The sequence below is a fragment of the Bufo gargarizans genome, chromosome 6 (genome assembly GCF_014858855.1).
Source record: "Bufo gargarizans isolate SCDJY-AF-19 chromosome 6, ASM1485885v1, whole genome shotgun sequence".
In the NCBI taxonomy this organism is placed as follows: Eukaryota; Metazoa; Chordata; class Amphibia; order Anura; family Bufonidae; genus Bufo; species Bufo gargarizans.
Window position 1 is genome coordinate 42,931,000 of NC_058085.1, and position 18,866 is coordinate 42,949,865.

The 18,866-nt window shown below is 42.3% G+C and overlaps 1 protein-coding gene across 2 annotated transcripts in view; it reads left to right on the plus strand.

Moving 5' to 3' along the window:
- The window catches only part of PIK3R6 (phosphoinositide-3-kinase regulatory subunit 6), a 96,149-nt gene that overhangs the window by 449 nt on the left and 76,834 nt on the right, over positions 1–18,866 (plus strand). The gene's annotated exons all lie outside the window — the stretch shown is intronic.

Sequence of the window (18,866 nt, forward strand, 5' to 3'; positions counted from 1 at the left end):
CCGTTGCCTGAACTGACTGCCTGATCAGGCAAACTGTATGCAAACGGATGTCATTTTTTCTGACTGATCAGGCATTTTTCAGACTGATCAGGATCCTGATCAGTCAGAAAAATGCCTGATCAGTCAGAAAAATGCATTGCAATACCGGATCCGTTTTTCCGGTGTCATCAGGCAAAACGGATCCGTTTTTTTTTTTTTTTTTTCATTTTTAAAGGTCTGCGCATGCGCAGACCGGAAGGACGGATCCGGCATTCCGGTATTTGGAATGCCGGATCCGGCACTAATACATTCCTATGGAAAAAAATGCCGGATCCGGCATTCAGGCAAGTCTTCAGTTTTTTTCGCCGGAGATAAAACCGTAGCATGCTACGGTTTTCTCTTTTGCCTGATCAGTCAAAACGACTGAACTGAAGACATCCTGATGCAAACTGAACGGATTACTCTCCATTCAGAATGCATGGGGATATGCCTGATCAGTTATTTTCCGGTATAGAGCCCCTGTGACGGAACTCTATGCCGGAAAAGAAAAACGCAAGTGTGAAAGTACCCTAATGTGATCTAATCTTACTGTCTGCTAAAGTCTCCTGGTGTGTCTGGGATTCGAACCTACAACCTCCAATGGCAAGTGTATCAGAGGCAAAGCATTAACCCACACAGCCATAAAGGCTGCATTACAACTGATTGAAAAAATATGAGACTTCTACTGTTATAGCTGGCTAAGTGTACATCTACACACATGACAGCTGCCCCCAACACACCTAGCACTGCTATATCTGTATATGACAGCTGTCCCAGCACACTCAGCTCTGCTATATCTCTATATATGAGCAGCTGTCATGTGTATAGATGTACACTTAGCCAGCTCTAACAGTAGAAGTCTCATATTTTTTCAAGCCAAGTAAGTTTTCATGTGAAATATGTCTATGTTATACACATATAGCCTACACTGTGCACCACAATGTACAGTATACCGCTACACTGTGCCACACAATATACAGTATACCACTACACTGTGCCCCACAATGTACAGTAAACCTCTACACTGTGCCCCACAATGTACAGTATACAGCTACACTGTGCCCCACAATATACAGTATACCACTACACTGTGCCACACAATATACAGTATACCTCTACACTGTGCCCCACAATATACAGTATACCGCTACACTGTGCCAAAGGAGTGGGGTTTACACAGGAGGAGGGAGGTGCGAAGCACGCTGAGGGGGGTCCTTACAAATATTTGCTGTGGGGCCCAGTCACTTCTAGTTACGCCCCTGAATGTATCTAAGCCTGATATTTGTGATACCATTTGTTTAGCTGTGTATCTAGTCTTACTGTGTATCAAAACCTATGATGCGAGATACTGTCAACTGAGTAGTGTATCTAAGCCTATCATGTGTGATACTGTCAGCTGAGTTGTGTATCTAAGTCTGTGGTGTGATACTGTGTGCTGAGCTGTGTATCTAAGCCTATCATGTGTGATACTGTCAGCTGAGTTGTGTATCTAAGTCTGTGGTGTGATACTGTATGCTGAGCTGGTGTATCTGAGCCTATCATGTGTGATACTGTCGGATGAGCTGCTGTATCTAGAGCTTGAGAAAGTCTCTAGTGTTGAGATGAAACGTTGCGTATCCACATGGGTGAATAATAGCATTTTCTTCATTTTTTACTAATTTTGTGCTGCCTTTTTGCTATATATATATATATATATATATATATATATATATATATACACAGGTCCTAAAAAAATTAGCATATTGTGATAAAGTTCATTATTTTCTGTAATGTACTGATAAACATTAGACTTTCATATATTTTAGATTCATTACACACAACTGAAGTAGTTCAAGCCTTTTATTGTTTTAATATTGATGATTTTGGCATACAGCTCATGAAAACCCAAAATTCCTATCTAAAAAAATTAGCATATTTCATCCGACCAATAAAAGAAAAGTGTTTTTAATACAAAAAAAGTCAACCTTCAAATAATTATGTTCAGTTATGCACTCAATACTTGGTCGGGAATCAGAAATGACTGCTTCAATGCGGCGTGGCATGGAGGTAATCAGCCTGTGGCACTGCTGAGGTGTTATGGAGGCCCAGGATGCTTCGATAGCGGCCTTAAGCTCATCCAGAGTGTTGGGTCTTGCGTCTCTCAACTTTCTCTTCCCAATATCCCACAGATTCTCTATGGGGTTCAGGTCAGGAGAGTTGGCAGGCCAATTGAGCCCAGTAATACCATGGTCAGTAAACCATTTACCAGTGGTTTTGGCACTGTGAGCAGGTGCCAGGTCGTGCTGAAAAATGACATCTTCATCTCCATAAAGCTTTTCAGCAGATGGAAGCATGAAGTGCTCCAAAATCTCCTGATAGCTAGCTGCATTGACCCTGCCCTTGATAAAACACAGTGGACCAACACCAGCAGCTGACATGGCACCCCAGACCATCACTGACTGTGGGTACTTGACACTGGACTTCAGGCATTTTGGCATTTCCCTCTCCCCAGTCTTCCTCCAGACTCTGGCACCTTGATTTCCGAATGACATGCAAAATTTGCTTTCATCCGAAAAAAGTACTTTGGACCACTGAGCAACAGTCCAGTGCTGCTTCTCTGTAGCCCAGGTCAGGCGCTTCTGCCGCTGTTTCTGGGGAATGCGGCACCTGTAGCCCATTTCCTGCACACGCCTGTACACGGGGGCTCTGGATGTTTCTACTCCAGACTCAGTCCACTGCTTCCGCAGGTCCCCCAAGGTCTGGAATCGGTCCTTCTCCACAATCTTCCTCAGGGTCCGGTCACCTCTTCTCGTTGTGCAGCGTTTTCTGCCACACTTTTTCCTTCCCACAGACTTCCCACTGAGGTGCCTTGATACAGCACTCTGGGAACAGCCTATTCGTTCAGAAATTTCTTTCTGTGTCTTACCCTCTTGCTTGAGGGTGTCAATGATGGCCTTCTGGACAGCAGTCAGGTCGGCAGTCTTACCCATGATTGCGGTTTTGAGTAATGAACCAGGCTGGGAGTTTTTAAAAGCCTCAGGAATCTTTTGCAGGTGTTTAGAGTTAATTAGTTGATTCAGATGATTAGGTTAATAGCTCGTTTAGAGAAACTTTTCATGATATGCTAATTTTTTGAGATAGGATTTTTGGTTTTTTATGAGCTGTATGCCAAAATCATCAATATTAAAACAATAAAAGGCTTGAACTACTTCAGTTGTGTGTAATGAATCTAAAATATATGAAAGTCTAATGTTTATCAGTACATTACAGAAAATAATGAACTTTATCACAATATGCTAATTTTTTTAGAATACGGAAACATAGTGAATACCGCTGCACTTTTATAATGCACTATAGTTGTAGGGGCCCTTTAACCCTTAATAAACTGTCTGAAAGACAAGGGTTCTCTACAGCGCAGTCTCCTGCTGTTCAGGAGATTCCCGTCTCCCAAAACCAATTCCTGAGGGAGGTAAAATGAAAAACATGAAGAGTCTGTGGAGTCTGTGGATCAGAAATCAGGTCCTGGGAGGAGCACTAAATAAAGAACATGATACTCTCCAATAAGTAAACCACAAGCAGCGCCGCTCCATTGGCACAGCCTGGAATTGCAGCCGCCACAGCAGAGTGGGGATGAGCCTTGTAATGAGGGACAGCCCATGAGAACTGCGGGGACCCTTTGTGAAGACCCTAACACACATCTCTGTACTGACTAGAAAGCTGGGTGACAACCCCTAGGAGCATTGTAATGGCTGTGAATAGTGGTTGTCACCCAGGTTGGTTCTGTTAACTATGTAAGAAAATAACATCACCAGGCAACAGCTGGAAAATTAGAAAGTGCGAAAAATATAAAAGGCCAAGGTGCAGGGTTAGCGCACCTGTCACAAGATGGTCCAGCTGTAAAAAAAAAAAGCCCAAGAAAGTGGTAGTGATAAACAGGAACAGAAACCAGTCAGAATAGTAAAACGAGAAGTGATACTGAGAATTTTGGCATAGCAAGCATTATACATATATCCAAAGCTGAAGTCAAACTGTGTACTATAGGAAACATTAAGAAAGAAAGCAAAAGAGAAGTGGTCACGACTCATCCTAAGCCATAATAATATAATAAATACCAGGAAGCACCGTGGTGAGCGGCTGTATCTAAGACTATTATGTGTAACACTGTGCTGCTGTATCTAAGACTATTATGGGTAACACTGTGCTGCTGTATCTAAGACTATTATGGGTAACACTGTGCTGCTGTATCTAAGACTATTATGGGTAACACTGTGCTGCTGGACGGCAGTATCTAAGACTATCATGTGTAACACTGTGCTGCTGTATCTAAGACTATTATGGGTAACACTGTGCTGCTGGACGGCAGTATCTAAGACTATCATGTGTAACACTGTGCTGCTGTATCTAAGACTATTATGGGTAACACTGTGCTGCTGAGCGGCCGTATCTAAGACTATCGTGTAACATTGTGATGCTGGACGGCTGTATCTAAGACTATCATAGGTAACACTGTGCTGCTGTATCTAAAGCAGCACGCCAGACCTGCAGGGTATTGCGATTGTGAGGTCACGGTTATGGCTAATCGAGGGTTACTCACTGTTTGGACGAGAACCCTGGGCAGGCATGTGGCAGTGAAGGAGAGGTAGACACAAGTTCCTCTGGGGCACACTCTGTATATAGGGACCAGGCCTGATGGTGGATGAGGTGCCCTGGATGTTGCAGGTGTTTTGAGTGCCTGGGGCAAGGTCCCTTTAAGGATCGTGACGCCAGCGCCTGTAACGGTGGCACACCGGTTTCCAGTAGCAATAAGTGAGGTACACAGATGGTATGGTAAACCAAACGTTGTTTTACTGGTAACAGTCCAACTTTGTACATACAAGATGGTAATGCAGTCCCTTTTGTCATATATTTCACAAGCAGGCTTATTTCTCAACAATGGCAGGTATAATCTTGCAAGATACTTGGAGGGTAAACAATTTATGCTTCACAGACCAGGCTGTGCTATCCCACAGCTATTCTGTCTGGCTGTATCCCAAGGCCCGGATGCCTAAATGCTGGCTTTAATCCTTGGTACGCAATCTTCCTCCCGTATTGACCCTTGCTCTCACTTTATAGTACCTCTGCCCGTCAGCTTACTTATCTGAGCTGGTTGCACTGGCACTGCTGGGTGGAAGGTGGCTGCAGGTTTCTCCCAGGAGGTCCATCCCTACTACTGGGGTTACTTATTCTGGATTCAGGGTCTCTGGGCAGGCTGTACTTCTCCACTAGCCTCCTGGTGGCAACTAGAAGCCTGGACTATCTAGCTGCATGTCAGGAGGAGGCCCTCAGCACAGTGGCGTAGCATGGGTTGCCAGCACCCGGGGCAAGCCAAAAATAACAGATACTGTAGTAGATCACTAGCGGTCCTATGTAACACCACAGATAACACAGTGATAACTCTAAGTACAGATAATGTAGTAGATGGGTGTAAGCCCCCAGAATTCAGAACACACACAGTGTGACCTGAAGTCTGGGGCCGAATGCGGCAGTATGGGCCATATTCTCAATCTCCTCCCCCAACCCTACTGTGAAACAGATATGTGCATGGACATTATTATTACAGTAGAATACCGCCCCATACCTGTTACATCCAGTGACGTCTCCTGTGATGTAATCTTTCCTCAACGTCTTCATTCAGAGATAAGACCGCCATGATACCTTCTTTCAGCCGCTTCTCGTCTCTGCAGAGTTTCACAGAAATTGTTTTAGGTTCCTCACTTTACTATCTTCCTCTCCTTCCTGGTGTCTCAACAACTCATCCTGCTGCCCCCCAATACTGTGCTAGAGCCAAACAGATAGTCATCCATTCCCCATAATATTATTTCCCCTGTATATTATAATGGCCCCCTCTTTATTATTAATATAATGTCCCCCTCTTTGTTAATAATATAATAGCCCCCTCTTTGTTAATAATATAATGGCCCCTCTTTATTATTAATATAATGTCCCCCTCTTTGTTAATAATATAATATTTGTTAATAATATAATGGCCCCTCTTTATTATTAATATAATGGCCCCCTCTTTATTAATTATATAATGGCCTCCTCTTTATTATTAATATAATAGCCCCCTCTTTAGTATTAATATAATGGCCCCCTCTTTGTTATTAATATAATGTCCCCCTCTTTGTTATTAATATAATAATCTCCCCTCCTCTCACCTAATTACACAGGGTGGGACTCTGCACTCTGCAGAGCCTATCGGAACTGCTGTGGATGCCCCGCCTCCCCTCCTCACTCTGCTCTGCAGCCGGACACTGTGTGAAGAAAAAAAAAACACAGCGTCAGGCTCGATTTAACTTGTGCCAGCCCAGCGGACAGCCGCGCCCCCCCTGCAGTGTGGCGCCCGGGAAAACGCAAATAAAAAGCCCCTCATTTGGCAATGTATTGTCCCTGAGGGTGTTAAGGTGGCGCTCCGGGGAAGATTTTGTCATCTGTTTCATTAGTAATTTACATGAGGTATATGATAGTACTGGTAATTTGCTCATCAGGCACTTTATTCCTGAATTACCTGCTCCGTTATGGTCCTCCTTTGTATCATGTGATTGACACTCTAATTGCAGAATGATACTGGGTCTTCAGTATCGTCAGTGTTTCTGTGCATAATTCAATAAGCTGATAATTTGGGAATAAGACACATTTACCCCATGTGAATTACAAATGAATTTAAGATTTCCCTGGAGTGTCCCTTTAAAGTCTATGAACAACTTTGTACTGCATTGTTTCATTCGTTTTTTGCTTCCTCTGTGTAAATCCTTCCTCTAGCTGGCTGTCCTGCTAATTCTTGCTGTGCCTTGACTTTCTGCTCTCCTCCTCCCTTCTCTCAGCATTACAAACAGCAGCAGCGAGGGGGAGGAGGTTGTATAGTGCAGTTCAGAAGGAGCGGAAGTATCCATGTCTTAAGGAGGGAATATCACAGTATCAGAGTATAGATAGCGTGGAAAGTACACAGGGTGGGAATTACATAGGCTGTGGCTGTGCATTAGTGCACAGAGAGGTGATAACTCACAGCAGGTTTGGGGGGAGGGGTATAAGCACTCCTCAGGATTACTGCCTGTGAGCACAAGGTAGAAGAGATCCCTCATCATGGGCAGGAGAAGGAGGAATCAACCCATGAAAAAAGGCTGCCCTGACACAGGAGAGCTAATGAAGGCAGCAGCATCCTGGACACACAAACCTCATATTCAGCATGTATTACTGGTAGGGCTGTTTTAGGCAGCGGTGCACCACCAATGAGGCGAGTTGAGGCGATTGCCTCAGGCAGCACCAGGTAGAGACAAGAGGGTGGCAGCAGAAGGGGGATTATCTGCAGTACTTGGAAGCACAGTGGGCACAGTATGTGGCGCTGTATTACCCTGTATGTTTTGTAGCTCTGTATGTAATGTTTTTCAAGAATGTCTTTAACAGTATGCCTGGAGGGAAGGGGTAAAGTTAAAAAATTGGCATTGGGGGGTTGGGGCGCTGTTTTAGTTTTCACCTCAGGCAGCAGAAAGGCTAAGTACAACCCTGGTTTTAGGCTTATTTGCTTCAGATAGGCAGATTCTATTTCATTTAGTGCTGCCTTGGACTCTTCTCGAAAATTGGATTTCCTAGGTGGATTTAGGTGGAACCCACACCCCAAGAGCAGGGGCGTAACTACCATAGTGGCAAACCATGTGACTGCTATGGGGCCCAGGGCAAGAGGGGGCACAGTCTTAGTTAGGATTATCTCCTCTTCTACTGGAGGTGAAAACTTAATCAGGACTATACTCTCTTAAGCAGGGGTGGGGAACTTTTTTGCTGTCGAGGGCCATTTGCATATTTGTAGCATCCTTCGGGGGCCATATAAAATTCTCAACCAAACAAATGGACTGCTATATTTGGTCAAACATATAAGTGGCTTAGGGGTAAGTTACAGAAATTGCGCTTCAATTAAAAAAACCTAGAGCGCTGTATTTTTGCAGCATAAAATGGCGCCTACATTATATATTACATATAGTACAGGCACCATTTTGACCACCTATAAAAGTCTACGGTAATTTTTAAATTGAGAATGTTATATATTAAGTTCTTTATTTGGCAGTAATGGCAGCCAAGCTAAACCCAGAGGGGTCCAGAGAGGGGTTCATCCAGCTTTCACTATCCCTGCCCCTTTCTTCGCAACAGTTCCTGTCTTTGTCCCTTTCTTAGCCTAAGATCTGCCCCCCACCTCCATCAGCCTCCTATCAGACCCCCCCAGCCTACATCAGCCTCAGATTAGACCCCCATCAGACCTCCCAACCGCAGATCAGCTTCCGTCAGCCCCTCCCTAGCCCCAGATCAGCTCCCATCAGACCCTCCCTAGCCTTAGATCAGCCCCCATCAGACCCCCAGCCTCAGATCAGACCCTCTTTAGAGCCCCCAGCCTCAGATCAGACACCCCAGCCTCACATCAGACCCCCAGCCTCACATCAGACCACCAGTTCCAGGCTCAGATCAGCCCTCATCAGACCCCATAGCCTCAGAACAGACCCTCCCCACCCTTAGATCAGCCCCAATCAGACCTCAGATCAGACATTTAAAATAAATAAATAAACTTACCTCTCCAGCTCCGGACGACGCAGATTCACTTACCCTCCCTGGTCTTCTTCCCGCCGCACAGGTCATAGTGCGCGTCTATGTGCACTACATTCTGACACTGTACGTGTCAGGACACAGCGTGGGTCCGGAAGAAGACCAGGGAAGGTGAGGACAGCCAGTGCAGCACTGTTCTCATCTTCCTGTGGATCCCGCATGCTAATGACCACTTCCATAATGAAGGCGGTTATTAGCATTTTCACAATATGCTCTGGCAGGGGTCGGGGGCCACATGAAATTGTCCTGCGGGCCGGAGGTTCCTCACCCCTGCTCTAAAGGAACAACTTTTATCAAATTCACGCAGTGGAAGAATGGCCCAAGGGTTATTGAAAAGGATTTAGGCAGAAACCCTTCTGTCCTGTTTGGGGGACCTAACTTCTCTATGTACAGTACGCCACTGCCCAAGAGAGATTGCCATTAAATAACCAGGTGCATGTTACCTATTTTAGAGGGATACATCCACATGAGAGAAGCCTGAGACGTATATTAGGGAGTCGGAAAGTGAAGATGAAAATAAAGAAATGAAGACTGCAAATTAAAACTTTTTCATGTCAAAATGTCCTCAGCTTTAAATATTTACATTTTACAGTAAGTATGACAAGTAAAAGATGATGGTGATTTGCCAGGATGGATCAACAAAGAAGCTGTAACCACAGACCACTCAAACCCACTATAACGTATACATCTGCTGTATAAATGGACACTGAAAACCATAGAGACTTCAAGCAGTCATCAGACTTGTGCTTAAACACTACCTCTAACCAGAGAACAGGATAGTCCTGGGCTTTTTTGAGCCTTAAGGCCAGTTGCTAAGCATAGTCTTTCTTTTCTTGGTGCTGATGTTTTTGCTCCAGACTGCTGCAATTGATGAGGACTGGGAATATTTGTCTCAGCTACTGTCAGCCATATTAGCTCTTAGGGTGCTAATGCCTCTATCACTGGGTCACTCCCAACTTCTTCCCCTCTGTAAACACTTTGTGGTAGTTAATCACACAAAATCTTCCTTCCCATTATTCTCAATGTGCAGATATATCCTAAACTAAATGATTTGCGCATGAAAAACACATTTGACCAAAGGTTTAAAGTTGAAAAATTAGAACTGACGGAAAGTTTCATTCAAACTATCGCTTTCTGAGGGTGGAAGTAGCTAAGTTCTCCTCATGTATGTTCAATAACCGAAGTTTATATAGCTAGGTAACTTGGGTCAGGAATGTATGAAAACATGGAAAGATGTAAGCGCAAGAATATCTGAAGAACTCAAACTTATTGTTCTGGTGACACCTTCCAGGACTGGAGGAGAGAAGTTCTCTGACCACAGCTCACCACTCACTGGTCCAAGATGTTTAGAGCCGGTTCCCTTGGGTTATGGATTGTAGTTCTGCTTGCTGGTCGAGCATGCTCAGTTGCAGCACTAGCAGTTGTTGAAGGCTGTAACTTGAAGAGTGGAGGAGAGGTGTTTGACAGGTCACCACCTACTGTATACACAGAGTATGTAAATGTTGTTTGGGATTGCCATGGAATGCAAGTTGTTCCTGTGGGGGACCTTGTTCAGAGGAATGAGGAAGCTTAAACTGCTTTACCCTATTATGCAGTTAGTAATCCCTATAATTAAGAGCCCTATTGTATCTGGAGCACTCCTCTTGGGTCATAGTCAATACTTTACAGAAGTTTGTTTATCTGGTCAGGCTACCAAGTTGATCCAGTAATCTTAAAGGGGCAGTATAACCTCTTTCCTGATAACAAACCTCAGAGAACTCTCTCTGTTAATTAAAACGAGATATTTAGCAATACTAGGGGATGTTTGGGTCCACAGTTAGGGTACAGCCACACTCTCAGGTTTCTTGGTGCCATTTTCAAAGCCAAAACCAGGAGAAAATCCAAAAAAGGAGAAGTCGTACCCTTCTTTATACCTTATACCCTATTTATGAATCACTCCTGATTTTGGCTTTTAAAACTACAAATCAGGGAATCCTGTGTGGCTGTATCCTTACAAAATTTTGAAGACCTTGGTTTCACTTTTGAAATAATTCACCATTGGAGGCGTCGTTCATGGCTGGTGGTTATGGAGAGAATTGTCCAAGGTGATGTTGAAAAGTGGACTGCAAGTAAATTTATTGTCAAAACCAGAAGGAAGAGCCAGAAGCTCTCATCTTCATCAGCATCTTTTCTAAAATGTGTCATTTAGCATTTTTCTTGAGGAAATAAATATTTGTAATTTCACTTCTTTGAAATTTAAAGGCTTATTCTGGACAAGAACTTGAAAAGTTGCAGGGTCCTTACACGCAGAGCAACACCACAGCCTAAACATTTATCATGGCCTCTTTTGTTGTCCTGTTCGGCTGTTGAGAATCCCCTGCAGATTTTCTGCTGGAATTCTGCAGCAACAAAATCTAAAATTCCTTCCTGAATTTCTACAGGTTTTTGCATTGCAAAGGTTGAGATCCGCGGCAGATATCCGCAACACAGATTGACGTGATGTGGTTTTAAAATCTGCACTGCATGTCAAGGTATGTGCAGATTCTGCCGCAGATGCTCTTTGCATCATCTGGATGGGACATTCTTTTAAATGTCACCCACTTTACTCCTTCTGGAGGTTGTAAATTTTAACAAATGCAATTCTACAGCTTAAAACCACAGTGTTTGCGCTACCTGTAGCTGTATCCTGAGAGTGAATTTAGCTTCAGTCACAGCCCCTGTGGGTAGCCAACTACAGGTCCCATCTTGCATTGGTAACATCTATTCCAGGCTTTTTTCCACAACCTGTATTCCCCAGCTTGTGCATCTCATATTTTGCTCCCTCACTGCTGAGCCTCTCACATTAGTTCCTAGTTACAGCCTCCAACAACTACTAGTGCTGCAACTGAGCATGCTCGACCAGCAAGCTGAACTACAGGTCGCAACTGGAAACAGTGAGCTATAAACATTTTGGACCAGTAAGTGGCGACATTTTGGACCAGTAAGGGAAACTAATGAAAATATTTAAGTATTGTATGCTGAGGATCTTTACTTTGTACCATATACATTCAATAGAAATCAAGTTTTCTATACTGGAGTACCCCTTTAAGAACGTTTCTTTATTCCACAATACTGGTTACAGCTAAATTAATTTGCGTGCCTTTATCTTGGATAATATTATCTTACATTTTTCCGATGATCATTCTTTGATGTTGCAAATGTCAGAGATCACTGACATGAAATTAAGTCCACAAGATAGTTAACGCCACAAAATATAGCGAGGGCGTTTTTGACTGCAGATACTGTTGGCAGCTCATGTGTTAAATCTCTCATGTCTTCTGCCGGCATTGTGGTTTCTCCTGAAGAGGGGGGGGGGGGGGGGGCGTTTCCTTTAGCACTGTGCCTGCCTGTTTGAGTATTTGGTTCACTCCCTTATTCACCCCTCCTTTTTCTCAGCTTCAGATCAGATGGTCTCTCCTGTCCCTCCCCCTAGAGTTAATAAATAGGAGGGCTTATCACATCTCTGTCTCTTTTCACCTGCACCGTCAACAGGATTTTTCCCACCCTCCCGTCCCTTTTATTGTTTTCTCTATGATGGTTTTTCTTACATTTCTTTCTGTTACAGTTGTCATGGTTTAAGTCACAGCTGGAGGTCGGTGGAAATAAATTACTAAGACCGGAGGAGAAGGCGGACTTGCCCACTGTGGTTTTTGTGGGGCATATCGCTTCTCATACTCCTGGAAGTGGTTTCTGGTGATAAGAGTTTGGTGTTTTTGGTTAAGAAAATGGTTAAAAAAGATAAATAAAGCTGTGACCGATCCTCACTCCACAAAACATGTGCCTCTGTCGTTATTTGGTTTAGGCGGGGAAGACATGTTAAGCGGTTGGGTTTTAGTTATCTGCAGTCTAGCACGTCATAATGAGAATGGCAAGAAAAGTTCATACAGCCCTGAGAATAAACTTGTTTCACATGGTTATAAAACTTTCAGAAATTTCATTAAAACTCATTAACTAAACCAACCAAAACTGATTGATCATTGATCAACAAGTTTCAAAAGATGTGCAGTCCTACCACATGTAGGAGAACCTCCTGGTGTCTTGATTCCCACAGGGTCATCTTAATACCGCCACACAGGCAACATCTGTATACACAGCAATTTGTGATGCTGGTAGTCCATGCCCACCAGCATCTCCCCTCTTGCGGTACACACCCTACCCACCCTTATCTGCCTCCTGCAGCTCTCTCCCTTCGGATGTGACCTCTCCCTGGCTCTTGAACGGCCAGAGTATACAAGGGCGAATTTGTCCCGATCTAAAGGCAATATTCCCTGGGGTACATAGGAAGCCTTTCCCTATACCTGAGCTTTAGGTTCCTGGCTTGCCTAGTGCAGTAAAGGTGCACTATTATATTGTTCTCTCCCCCTGAGCCTGACTTCTGCCTGTTTACCACACTAACCCTGTGCTGCCTCCCTGACTCTTGCCTGATCACCGTATTGACCCTGTTGCACCTCCCTTCACCTAGTGCCTGACTACCGTCCTGCACAAATTCTGACTGTAATGACCTAGGCTTGCCCACTGACCACGTTCTTGTCTGTCCCCTTGGTGCCACACACAAGGGTGTCTATTGACTTGCTGGAGTCAGCAGCCTCTGAATGGAGAATACTCTTAAAGGAAACAGCTTGGTGGCCTCTCCAATGAAGTCCAGATTCCTGCCACGGGGATGAAAGGAGTAAAATCAAGGATCCACCTTGACAACGTCCCGTTCAGCAGGTCCACACCCATTGCGTTAAACAATTTATTGTGTGGACCCGAAGAAGTTCACCACTTTTATATTTTCCGGGTCTGAACAAAGAATGCAGTATTCTTTGGATGCCACAAATCTGACATAGGCACCATTGTATGGAAGTAGTAAGGGAGAGTCCATATTCACTGGACTGTTAGCACCAGTCCTTGCTCCCCAAAATGTGGATTACTCCACTAGAGGTTTTCTCCATGTTTAACTTTTAATGAATTCAAAATTAAGAAAATGAGCAATTTAACGAGGCTGTATGTACAGTGGTAATATAACAAGGGTGGACATATGATACTGAGAGCTGTTGTAGGGTGGAGGGGTCTTAAATGATGTGTCTTGCCCTATGGCATCAGAGTCATATTTCTCGATTACGAAAAAGGCTTTTGTGAGAATGAATTAACTACAGAAAACAATGCAAAATTTACAAAAATACACTTTCTAAAAATACATGGAGGATGAAGAAATCGTCTCATGGTTGGAATGCAATGAGACTAATGCATTTTCCACACTTGCTTCCTCCTGAGGAGTGGCAACAGATATTTTCTTTGCAGGTTGGGAAATTATCCAAAATAAATAATTGGTACAAGGATTCACATAATTGGAACTCATGGATGTGATAAAATCCAGTGTGAACAAGGATTCACATCATTGGAACTCATGGATGTGATGAAATCCAGTGTGAACAAGAGAGGGTTTCAGATCCTAATGTGAACAGCTATTACAGAGGCAGGTGGTAAACCCCATGCACCATGATCCAGTTTGCACAGGTCAACCTAGGCTGCAGAGTCCACAGGTGTCCTTGTCTTGACCTTTTTATAGAGAAGGTCTTGATTGCAGGGAACTACTTCCCAGGTTGTAGTCCCCAGGATAATCTGTGATTTGTGGGAACTGCATTGCCAGAACCAGCAGATGGAGATGAGATAGCAGAGAGGTTAAATGGCAGCTCTACCAGAGAGTAGACGAGATGGGGTAGAAGAAGTGATTAGAGATCCACCCAAGAATAACAATAACCAGAGCTATTGGGTCAGGCCGTTGAAGTGGGGTTTAACCACTTTCCGTCCGCCCATAGGATATAAACGTCCTATGGGTGGACCTCTATTTCTGAAAGCACGTTTTAAAACGTCCTTTCAGAAACAGCAGCTGCACGCTAATCGTGCAGCTGCTGATCGGGTTGCCCGCTGTCACTGACAGCAGGGCAACCCAGAGATAAGGCAGGGAAAGTTCCCAGGTGTCCCTGCCTTCCGGATCGCTGCAGACACAGCGCTCACAGAGCGCTGTGTATGCAGAGCAGGAAGCGCTGTGCGCTTCCTGTTCCGGCCCGGCGGTCATGTGACCGCCAGGACCGGAGAGTGCAGGAGCGGTGTGAGGTCTTTCAGAGACCTCGATCAGCCCTGCTCTGAGGCTGTACAGCGCAGAATCATGCTGTACAGCCTCCCTGGGGGGTGCATTTCTTCTGTAACTGGGGCTACTATGTCAGCCCCAGTTACAGGAGAAATCAACAGTGAAAAAAAAAAGAAAAAGTGAAGCAAATGTCCCCCAGAGGTCTTGTATGACCTTATGGGGGACGAAAAGTGTAAAAAATAAATAAATAAATAAAGGGTTGAAAAAATAAAATAAAAAAAGTTTCACATGTAAAAAAGAAAAAAGTCCCCAAGTAAGGAATAAAAAAAAATTGGAAAAATAGAAAAAATAAAATAAAATAGACATATTTGGTATTGCCGCGTCCGTAAAAACCAGCTCTATAAAAATATCACATGACCTAACCCCTCGGGTGAACACCGTAAAAAAAAAAAACGGTGTCAAAACGAGCAATTTTTGTCACCTTGCATCACAAAAGGTGCAACACCAAGTGATCAAAAACGTGTATGTCCGACAAAATGGTACCAATAAAACCGTCACCTTATCCTGCAAAAAATGAGCCGCTACATAAGAAAATCTCTCAAAAAATAAAAAAACTATAGCTCTTAGAACATGGAGACACTAAAACATCATTTTTTTGGTTTCAAAAATGCTATAATTGTGTTAAAGTGAAACAAATAAAAAAAGTATACATATTAGGTATTGCCGCATCCGTAAAAAACAGCTCTATAAAAATATCACATGAGCTAACCCCTCAGATGAACACCGTAAAAAAATAAAAATAAAAACTGTCAAAACGAGCAAGTTTTGTCACCTTGCATCACAAAAGGTGCAACACCAAGTGATCAAAAACGCGTATGTCCCACAAAATGGTACCAATAAAACCGTCACCTCATCCCACAAAAAATGAGCCCCTACATAAGAAAATCTCTCAAAAAATAAAAAAAACTATAGCTCTTAGAACATGGAGACACTAAAACATCATTTTTTTGGTTTCAAAAATGCTATTATTGTGTTAAAGTGAAACAAATAAAAAAAGTATACATAATAAGTATTGCCGCGTCCGTAAAAAACAGCTCTATAAAAATATCACATGAGCTAACCCCTCAGATGAACACCGTAAAAAAAAAAAAAAAAAATGTCAAAACAAGCAATTTTTGTCACCTTGCTTCACAAAAGGTGCAACACCAAGTGATCAAAAATGCGTATGTCCCACAAAATGGTACCAATAAAACCGTCACCTCATCCCGCAAAAAATGAGCCCCTACATAAGAAAATCTCTCAAAAAATAAAAAAACTATAGCTCTCAGAACATGGACACATTAAAACATATTTTTTTTGTTTCAAAAATGCTATTATTGTGTAAAACTTTAATAAATGAGAAAAGGTATACATATTAGGTATCGCCACGTCCATAACAATCTGCTCTATAAAAATGTCACTTGACTGAACCCCTCAGGTGAACGCTGTAAAAATAAATAAATAGAAACTGTGCTAAAACAACCAATTTTTTGGTCACCTTGCCCCATAAAGTGTTATAATGAATGATCAAAAAATCATATGTACCCAAAAATAGTACTAATAAAACTGGCACCTTTTTCCCTAGTTTCCAAAATGGGGTCACTTCTTGGGAGTTTCTACTGTAAGGGTGCATCAGGGGGCTTCAAATAGGACATGGCATCTAAAAACCATGTGGAGTTCCTTTTCTTCTGCGCCCTGCCGTGTGTCCATACAGCAGTTTATGACCACATGTGGGGTGTTTCTGTAAACCGCAGAATCTGGGTAATAAATATTGAGTTTTGTTTGGCTGTTAACCATCGATGTGTTAAAGAAAAAATTGGATTAAAATGGAAAATCTGCCCAAAAAGTGAAATTTAAAAATTTGATCTCCATTTTCCTTTAATTCTTGTGGAACGCATAAAGGGTTAACAAAGTTTGTAAAAATCGGTTTTGAATACCTTGAGGGGTGTAGTTTTTACAATAGGGTCATTTATGGGGGTATCCACTATGTAGGCCCCACAAAGTGACTTCAGACCTGAACTGGTCCTTATAAAGTGGGTTTTGGCAATTTTCTTAAAAATTTGAAGAATTGCTTCTAAACTTCTAAGCCTTCTAACGTCCTAAAAAAATAAAATGACATTTCCAAAATGATGCCAACATAAAGTAGACATATGGGGAATGTTAAGTAATAAATATTTTATGAGGTATCACTTTCTGTTTTAAAAGCAGAGAAATTGAAATTTAGTAAATTGCGCATTTTTCAAATTTTTGGGTAAATTTGGGATTTTTTCATAAATAAAGGTGAAATATTTTGACTCAAATTTATGACTATCATGAAGTACAATGTGTCATGAGAAAACAATCTCTGAATGACTTGGATAAATAAAGGCGTTCCAAAGTTATTACCACATAAAGTGAGATATGTCAGTTTTGCTAAATTAGGCCTCGTCAGGAAGGGGGCAAATGGCCCAGATGGGAAGTGGTTAACCAGCCGGCAGAGTGTTGTCACGCCAGTTGCCATAGCAACATAACACAGCTGGCCATACTGAATGCAGCATTGTAAAAGTAGGGAGAATTGACTGTTTGGAGATTTAACATAATTTGGGATGTCCAGCGCCAGATGGATAAATAAGGTAAACTGTAGTATAACTGGTAGAATATTGCTTAACCCCTTAGGGACACAGCCTTATTTCACCTTAAGGACCAGGCAATTTTTTGCAAATCTGACCAGTGTCACTTTAAGTGCTGATAACTTTAAAACGCTTTGACTTATCCAGGCCGTTCTGAGATTGTTTTTTCCGTCACATATTGTACTTCATGACAGTGGTAAAATGAAGTTAAAAAAAATATATTTTTTATTTATAAAAAAAAAAACAATGTTACCAAAAAGTGAAAAAATTGCTAATTTCCAAGTTTCAATTTCTCTACTTCTATAATACATAGTAATACCTACAAACATAGTTATTACTTTACATTTCCCATATGTCTACTTCATGTTTGCATCATTTTGGGAATTATATTTTATATTTTGGGGATGTTACAAGGCTTAGAAGTTTGGAAGCAAATCTTGAAATTTTTCAGAAATTTTCAAAAACCCAATTTTTAGGGACCAGTTCAGGTCTGAAGTCACTTTGTGAGGCTTATATAATAGAAACCACCCAAAAATGACCCCATTCTAGAAACTACACCCCTCAAGGTATTCAAAACTGATTTTACAAACTTTGTTAACCCTTTAGGTGTTCCACAAGAATTAATGGAAAATAGAGATATCATTTCAAAATTTCACTTTTTTAGCAGATTTTCCATTTTAATAAAAAAAATTCAGTTACAAAGCAAGGGTTAACAGCCAAACCAGACTCAATATTTATGGCCCTGATTCTGTAGTTTACAAAAACACCCCATATGTGGTGGTAAACCGCTGTACGGGCACACGACAGGGCGCAGAACGAAAGCAATGCCATACGGTTTCTGGAAGGCAGGTTTTGCTGGACTGTTTTTTTTGACACCATGTCCCATTTGAAGCCCCCCTGATGCACCCCTAGAGTAGATACTCCATAAAAGTGACCCCATCTAAGAAACTACACCCCTCAAGGTATTCAAAACTGATTTTACAAACGTTGTTAACCCTTTAGGTGTTCCACAAGAACTTATGGAAAATAGAGATACAATTTGGAAATTTCACTTTTTTGGCAGATTTTCCATTTTAATCATTTTTTTCCAGTTACGAAGCAAGGGTTAACAGCCAAACAAAAGTCAATATTTATGGCCCTGATTCTGTAGTTTACAGAAACACCCCATATGTGGTGGTAAACTGCTGTACGGGCACACGGCAGGGCGCAGAAGGAAAGCAATGCCATACGGTTTCTGGAAGGCCGGTTTTGCTGGACTGTTTTTTTTGACACCATGTCCCATTTGAAGCCCCCCTGATGCACCCCTAGAGTAGATACTCCATAAAAGTGACCCCATCTAAGAAACTACACCCCTCAAGGTATTCAAAACTGATTTTACAAACGTTGTTAACTCTTTAGGTGTTCCACAAGAATTAATGGAAAATAGAGATACAATTTGAAAATTTCACTTTTTTGGCAGATTTTCCATTTTAATATTTTTTTTACTTTTACAAACCAAGGGT